We start from the raw sequence: 8,960 nt of genomic DNA on the forward strand, positions 1-8,960 counted from the left end.
TTCTGATTCAGAAGGTGTCTTATTTTGCCAGAGATGCAACCAATGAGTTGGCATAAGCAAAAGGGATTTATTGTCTCATAATTTTAAATGTTAGAAGTCCACAATAAGATATCAACAGGCCATGCTTTTTCCTGGGCTCAGTAGCATTCTGGTGATGGCAGACCTCCATGTGGCAATCTCTCTCTCTTCTCTGGTTTCTTTTGACTTCTGGCTTCTGACTTCTGGCTTCTTTGGACTGCTGGCTTCTTCCAACTCACTGCACTTGAATATCCTCTCTTTATATGGCCTTGAGTCATATGGATTAAGATCCACCCTGATTCAATTTGGCCACACTTTAATTAATAATATCTTCAAAAAGTCCTATCTATAAATGGGTTCAAATCCTTAGAAACACGGATTAAGACTTGAACGTATCTTTTGTGGGGTACATGATTCAATTCAGGACAGTAAGTCTGTTGGGGAGAAGGCAGAACATCTTGAGCCTAGCAAAGAATTAACAGTCAAATAACTGAGTTACAAAAATGTCATTTTCAGGAATGCTTGTGGAAGGAATCAGAAAGTGAGATGACAGGTAATTTATAAATATAGATACATATACACTCAGGTCTGTCCCAGTACTAGCTGACAAGACTTCTGTAACCCCATCATTTGCTCCCTGAAGTAAAGAAATCGGAGAGTGGATTGGATCCTGTTTCAGTTTGCTAAAGCTGCTGAAATACAATATACCAGAAATAGCTTGGCTTTTTCAATGGGGATTTGTTAGGTTGCAAATTTACAGTTCTAAGGCCATGAAAATGTCCAAATTAAAGCATCAAGAGGTAGACACCTTCTCTGAGGAAAGGTCAATGGCATCCAGGGTTCCTCTGTTACATGTGAAGGCACATGGCTTGACTTTTCCGAATCTTCTTTCCCTGGTTTAGGTTCTGGTTTCAGTGGCTTTCTCTAAAATGTCTCCGGGCTGCTGTCTGAGCTTCTGTGGGTCCTTGTGTGTTTCTCCTGGGGGAAAACTCTGGATTGTATATTTTAGTTTCTCTCTCTCTCTCTCTCTCTCTCTCTCTCTCTCTCTCTCTCTCTCTCTCTCTCTCTCTCTCAGCTCTTTTATAGAACTCCAGTAAAGAATTAAGAACCACCTTGACTTGGGTGGGTCACATCACCATGGAAACAACCTAAGGTCCCACCTACACTAGACTGCACAAAATTGGATTAAAAGGGCATGGCTGCAGTTAGGCCTATCTTTGACCAGAGCCTGATTTCCAGAAACTCACGATGGGGACACTCAGTTCGGAGAAACATCCCACCGTGTGTGAAAGTTCCCAAAGACTTGAAAGATCCCGAGGTGTTCCAGGTCCAGACGCGGCTGCTGGAAGCCATGTTTGATCCAGATAGAACTTGAATCCTGTACTTTAAGCAAGTGAGCAAGGCCATGCTCGAGCTGAAAGTTCTGGAATCCTCAGACTTCACCAAGGTCGTGGTTTACGGCAACTACATATGCAAGCTCCGGACCAAGTGGATGCTCCAGTCCCTGGCCAAATGGAGCAAGCGACAGAAGCAAGGAATGCTCAAACTTGAGGAAACCATGAATGCCCTCGAAATAGGCCCATGGACACAGTGAAGCCAATATTCAGCCAATGTGACTGGTACCAGGATGTAGAGTAGGTTGTGGAGTGAGTCTGGCCTGGTTTAAACTCTGTTCCAGCCTGACAAATTAGGGAAAACTGGTTTTTGGTTCTGCCCTTGCCTCTGTGAATCCTGATTTAAACATTTGTTTCCAAGGTTGCTAATTAAACAATAAAGTTTTAAATAAGTAAAAAAAAAAAAAAAAAAAAAAATTGGGGGCATGGCTTTTCTGGGGTACATAATGGATTCAAACCAGCACAGACCCCAAAGATATTTTCTAGGAATGATTCTGCACCTGTGTGTGGGAATATGCACATGTAAACATGTGTGTGGTTGAAAATGGTACAGATATTCAATAATTGAGTGCCATTTAATCAATAATCATAATAGATCTGTGTTTAATGCCATGAGATCTAAGTTCACTGTAATTTAGTAAAATATGTATTTATAAGGATTATAGATATTTTAGATAATGAAGCCTACATGAGAGGTGGTGTGGTGATTAACAGCATGGACTTTGGAGCTGAATTTTCTGGATTCCAACCCACATACTCCCATTTACAAACTTTGTAATTTTGGCATTATCACTTAGCCTGTCCATGCCTGCAACATCATCTCTATAAAGGGGAGAATAGTGGTACATAGTCACATATGGATTACATGGATTACATGAGTCAACATAGAAAAAGTCTTCAGATTCATGCCAGTCAACATTTGTTAGTTAATATTGGGGAAAAAATATTGATATGTTACCTGATTATATAAAATTGCTCAAACAAAGTGATAGAATTGTGAGTTGTTCAGATGTGAAAATAAATTTTAGTAGTACAGGTATTATACACATATCTATTATACAAATATGTGAATATAATAATATAGTGTAATTAATTGAATAGCATTTCATTTCTGTTTCAGATTTGGTCTCATGTATGACAACCTCAGGAATGTAGGTTTTTTTTTTAATAGCAAACGTATTTATACATTTATTATTGATTATGATACTCCTAGTAGCCAGGAGTCCATAAGAAATATTTTGTTACAAATTTGGAGACTTTTAGGTTCCAAATCATAGATAATTGTAGGTAATAATGAGGGAGCCTTTTATCACAGTTTACGAAACAATACATAGAGTAGTATTTGAACAGTCTTCCTTTCCTTTCAGTTTCCTTTCTTTTTTGGCTTTCTTTGTCCCTTTCTTTTCTTTTTTTTTCTTTTTTCTTTCTTTCTGTTTTTCCCCCCCTTGGGATATGGTTTTTAAATAGTTAGAAAAAATAATAAAATAGAGAATAGCTAATTGATAAAATTTGGGATAGCAAGGAAGAGTTGAAATGATGTCAATTTAGGAACAAATAAAATAATTTTTACTTTGCTTGGAGGAAGAAGTCATAGAAAAGTTGTGGTGACGTCTTTAAATTTTAGAAACTATTCCCTAATTTTCTTCTAGGGAAAATTGAGATAAAAGTACTGTGCTGGTTTGAATCTATTATGTTCCCCCACAAAAGCCATGTTCTTTTAATCCAATATTGTGAGTGCAGACTTACTGTGGGTGGGACTGTTTGATTAGATTATTTCCATGGAGATGTGTTCCTGCCCATTGAAGATCATAATTAGTTTACCAGCTTCCTTAAGAGAGCTCAGGGAGGGAGAGAGAGCTTAGGGTTGACACAGAAGCTAAGAGAGACATTTCAGAGAGAAGCTAAGATATGTTATCCAGAGTTTGCCCCCAGGAGAAGCTAAGAGAGGGCCCCCAGACACTTAGAAACCGCTTGGAAGAAACGAGCAAGGACACACAGGAGCTGAGAAAGAGAAGCTAACAGAACCCAAGAGACATTTTGGAGAAAGCAATGGAAATAGGAGGCTAACCCCCAGAGAAGCCCAGCAGATTCCAGCCATGTGCCTCCCCGTGTAACACAGGAATCCCAGATGCCATTGGCCTTTCTTCAGTGAAGACATCCTTTATCTGATGCCTTAATCTGGAAACTTTTATGGCCTTAGAACTGTAAATTTGTAAACTAAAAAAATCCCCTTAATAAAAGCCAATTCATTTCTGGTATTTTGTACTCTGGCAGCTTTAGCGAACTGGACAAGTACCTACTTGAAATAATATTTGTGAGAATTGAATGACATAGTTTGTACAAAATGCCCAAGAGAATGCAAAGGCATCTTTTGTTCATAAATCTGTATCCCCCAACTTGTATTCTTCAAATATTTCTCACAAAGAGAAAAGTGTAAGCCTTATTTTAAATGGCTACAAAATTAAAGATAAAATTTTTGGGTGTAAATTTTAAGAAAAATTTTCATATGTAGTGTAAAAAAAACACTTTTAGAAATTAGGTATGGATGAGATGAGATGAATGTTGAATGAGAGTCATTTTGAAACAGCTATTTCCATGTTTAGATGTTTGAAACAGAGGTCTGGTAACAGTTCATCAACGGTGAAGTTGCAGCATTTCACAGACTAGAAGTGAAGGCATCTTTTAATTCTGACATTCAGTAAATCTGAATGATTCTATCTTAAACTCAAAATGGATTTCATGAAAATAAATATTAATTCAAAGCTGAACCACTTAAAAGACAGAATGAGTTTCTAGAAAAGCAAAATAATAAAAAAAGATTGTCACATAAATTGCCCCAAAGATTTGTGCATCATGGCTTCCATAGGTAACCAGAATATGTTACTTGTCAAATGATGGCAAACAAAGTTTTGTACATCTCTCCATTTTAAGGCGTAATACAAACAAAACCATGTCCCCTCACTGAGAGATAGATAGATAGATAGATAGATAGATAGATAGATAGATAGATAATAGATAGAGGTGAGAGAGAGAATTCTGTAATAATGGGGTGGTGATTGGGATTAACTTGTTGTTTTCATTGTCTCATTTAAATAAATATGCTCAGGAGACTCAGTGATCAACTGAAAATTGATTTTGAAAAGAAATTCTTCTGGAGTGCTCATTTTTGTAAGGCAAAACTGTTTCAAGCATATTAGAAAATTGGAAATCAAACAGTCTAATAAAAATAACAAGAAAAAGAGGGGTGTTATTTGAATAACATAATGACACCTAATGAAAACACACTAGAGTACCCAGGGCCATTAGCTATAATGCTTTTCACACATAAAATCAACATTCTACTATTCCATGGATCCTTTCTTCTTTGTTTTTTATGTTATAATTATGTAGGAAAAACATAAAGGGAAAAATTGACAGCTTTTTCAATAAATCTAAAACTGATCAGTTATTTGTAACACTAAATGTGTGAAAATGGCAGAAGAAATCATCTTTGTTGATCAGTGTCTTCAGAAGACAATGCACAGTAAAATGGGAGGATTGAATTTTAACTTGTGCAGTCTGTCCCAATAACAAGCAATAAATACTTATTAAATGCCACCATGTACAAGATATTTTGATTGGTTTCAGGTGGATTTAAACAATATAGCACAATATTCTTTGCTGATAAATTTACAATAAAATTTCAAATAATAAAATAATCAAACCTACTTTGATAGGCACACTGCTAATTTTAAAATTAATAGTAATACAATCTCATAAGGCAGGTGTTATTGTTCCTATATTATGAATGAGGAAACTGAGGTTTAGAGAGGTTGTTTTTACCCAGTGACTCTGTTTTGGTTTGCTAAAGCTGTCAGTATGCAATATACCAGAAATGGGTTTGGCTTTTACAGTGGGAATTTATCAGTTTACAAATTTTAGTTCTAAGGTCATGAAAATGTTCCAATTAAGGCATCAGTAGGATAATATGTTCTCTGAAGAAAGGCCACTGGTTTCCCAGGTCCTTCCCTCACATGGGAAGGCACATGATCAATGTCTACTGGTCCTTCTATCCTGAGTTTCATTGCTTTCAGATTCTGGCTCTTTCAGCTTCTGTGGGTCCTTGCTTTCTTCTCCAAGGGCTTTTCACTCTGTGAGCTCTCTCCAGGTTTTTCTCTCTCTGAGAGCTCTTTTCCGGTGTTTCTCTCTCAAAGGTCTCTCAGCTTTTTCTGCCTCTCATACTCATAAAGGACTCCAGTAAAGGATTAAGACCCACCTTGAATTGGGAGGGCCACGTTTCATCTGAAACAACCTAATCAAATTTCCTACCTAACTGATAGGATTTGTTCTCAAACTTATTTATTTCTTACATTAAACCCCAATTATTTTTTAAACAAGACAGATGTTTAACTCTCTCTCACATAAGCATCTGGCACTGGGCTATCTGAGACTGTCATGGCAACTCAATGGTGTCTGGAATCCAGGCTCTGTCTGGCTTGTGGAGCCTTTATTCCTGGCTTCCATTTTCAAAGTCACTTCATAGTCCTAGATGGTGCTAGAGTTCCAGTCATTTGGTCTATATCCCATCCAGCATTAAGAAGGCAGGTGTGGGTCAGGGGAGAGGTACTCCCTCCTTTCAAGAATTCTTCTCAGAAGTTGTCTACATTTCAGCTTACATGCCGGTGGTCAGAGCTTCAGTCACATGGCCATATCTGCAAAGGAGGCTGGGAAATGTAGTCCTTCCTCCAGGCAGCCATGTGCCCAATTAAATATTGTGGGTTTTATTAGTAAGGAAGAAAGGGAGAACAGACACTTGAGGACAACTATTGATCTCTTCCATAAAATCCTTCCACAGCTGCCATTTGCACCTAGAATAAAACCCATAATTTACTAGGTCTCACAAAGCCTACCCATTCTCCCACCTTCCCTTCTGCCAGTCTCACCTCTGTCCTCAAGCTCAGACTCACTCTCCAACTTTGGGTAGCTCAACATCAACGCTTTTTACTGAACTCCAAGTTTTTAACCACTGAACAGATTAAAAGTGCTATACAAAGGACACAGTGAGGGATAAATGAGTGTTATGAACAGTATGGGAATATAGAAAGGAGATAAAATTGAATTTGAATGAACCAAAAAGTCTTCTTGTACAATGGAAGGCACTATCTTCTCTTTGAAAGATGAGAACAATTTCAGTAAGCCAAGAAGAAAGGGTGGGGTGGATTTTTAAGAATTTGAAAATTTACTGATACACAAATAGACAGTAAAACAATTATTTGCCAGTCCAGTGATAGCATTGCTTTAAACATGAAAACTTACTGGGGAATATTGAGTCTTTTGTCAACTCTCAAACTACAGAATGTAAATGGCCTCCAACTATATGCCCACCAAAATCATCTGAATCTCTCAAACATAGAAATAAAATTACTTTAAAGCTGTGTCTTTGTCATTTGGTTCTTTCTTCCACATGGAACTGAAACTGCCTATGGTACAAGATAGAATTGTAAATTTGTTTTTGCATGTCATGCTCTTGCTTGTGCTAGTGATTATGAAGGTAATTCTTTTATGGATAATATTCAGTATAAACTGCATTTAACACTTCACATATATTAATCTTGACATTCACACTCTGAGAGAAGTATACACTGTCATCACAGTTTCACAGATGAGGAAACTGAGGCAGACATTAACTAACTGATCAAGATTATAAAGCTGGTAAGCACAGTTCAGAGATTTGGACACAGGCATCTGGCTCCATGTTCTTCTGTCCTTAACCCATAATACATCCTTTTTCAAATGGATAATCATCCAGCACTTTTTTTTTTTAATCTGTCTTTTTCTCAATGCTCTGAGATATAAATATTGTGTCTATGGAATGTAGATCTATTTCTGAACTCTTTTTCTTTTCACCAATATATTTTTCTATTCTGAACTGATGTAATTCTGTCTTAACAAATCCTGTGGTTAGTAAAAGTCATTGATTATGTTATTTTTCTTTAATAGAACCTTGACTGCTCTTGACTCTTTGTATATCCAAATAAATTTTAGAAAACTGTCAAACAGCATGATCAAAAGAAATTTTTAAGTGGAATGTTGATTGAGATAGTCTTGAATCTGAAGCCCAATGTGGAGATAATCTTTATAATTTTAAGTCTTCTAATCTATGAACATAGGGTATTTCTTTTCTCTTTTGAGTCTGAGTTTTGTAACATGATCTACCCCCTTTCCTTGGACAGTTATTTGTGAAATTATTTGAAGAACAATACTCCAGTAATGATATGTGTTTACCTATGCTGGGCATTTACAGGGAAATCATCACTACATTCCGTAATGTAAAATGAGCAAATTTCATTTAAAACTGTGGTGGGGGAGTGAGAAGAGTTTTAAACATGGTTTTCACATATACAGAAATTACAGCCATTTGGGATTCTAGTTTTATAAGAGAAGGTTCTTGAACTAACTTGGGGAAACACTGAGGCTGGGTCTCATCTTTTGGTTTACCTTGAGTCTATGATGGTGAAGTTCACCATTTTGTGATAATGTTCCCAGATCAAAACTGTCCTTAAATCTGTGTTTTCACCTTCATTTAGATATTCCAGACAACTCTTCAATGCTTTTAAGAATATTTTTGTAACTAGCTCACGTACACTTAACTGTAGCATTTCTTTCTGGGTACCTAGCCACTTTACTGTAAATGGAACTCAATTTTATTTATTTTATAAGTTTTTTTTAAGGCAGTAATTTTAATTTTATTACCTGCTCTTCTTGGTTATCATATTATGATTTTTTTCTAACCTTATCAATTATTTGTTTAGTTTATTAGATTATTTGTTTATATAAAACATGTATATTCCATTCCATATACATTCTAGGGACATTCTTAAACCCTTTAAAGTAACTAATGTTACTCATTAATAGTAAAATTTTTGACAAAATCAGAAAGACATAAAGTGACTCATAGACTGAACTGACATTTTAGCAAAAGAATAAATGTATATATATATATATATAAAATGTGTGTAGTGTATCTAAGAAGGAAGCCAAAACTTAAACAAAAGTACTAATTATTCATTTAATGATCTTGTAAAGATTGAGAGGCACAATCTAAAATCTTGATTTTAAAAAAAAAGGAGCTTGTCATGCTTTTAATATTTACAAGGATACAGATCTGTTGAATTATAACCATAAAAATTTAAATGTGCGAGATTAAGGTACACATTGATAATTAAAAATCAAGCCACCTAGTTTCTTAGCATTCAGAAAGAGCTTGTGGAGTTGAAAAATGAAGAAAATATTTTGGGTCATAAAAATGTAGGCAACATCTCGACAGGTGAACTCACTGCCCTCCCCGCTACATGGGACCCAACTCCCAGGGGTGTAAATCTCCCTGACAATGCAGAATATGACTCCCGGGGATAAATCTGGACCTGGCATCATGGGACTAAGAATATCTTCTTGACCAAAAGGGGGATGCAAAATGAGACAAAATACTTTCAGTGGCTGAGAGACTGCAAATGGAGTCAAGAGGTCACTCTGGTGGACATTCTTATGCACTATATAGATAACACCTCT

General features: G+C 36.3%; 1 pseudogene; it reads left to right on the top strand.

Annotated features, from left to right (window-relative positions):
• The first annotated feature begins 1,213 nt into the window (after positions 1-1,213).
• Positions 1,214-1,612, top strand: LOC119506024 (annotated as a pseudogene).
• The last annotated feature ends 7,348 nt before the right edge of the window (positions 1,613-8,960 follow it).

Source organism: Choloepus didactylus, chromosome 11 (genome assembly GCF_015220235.1).
Source record: "Choloepus didactylus isolate mChoDid1 chromosome 11, mChoDid1.pri, whole genome shotgun sequence".
Classification (NCBI taxonomy): Eukaryota; Metazoa; Chordata; class Mammalia; order Pilosa; family Megalonychidae; genus Choloepus; species Choloepus didactylus.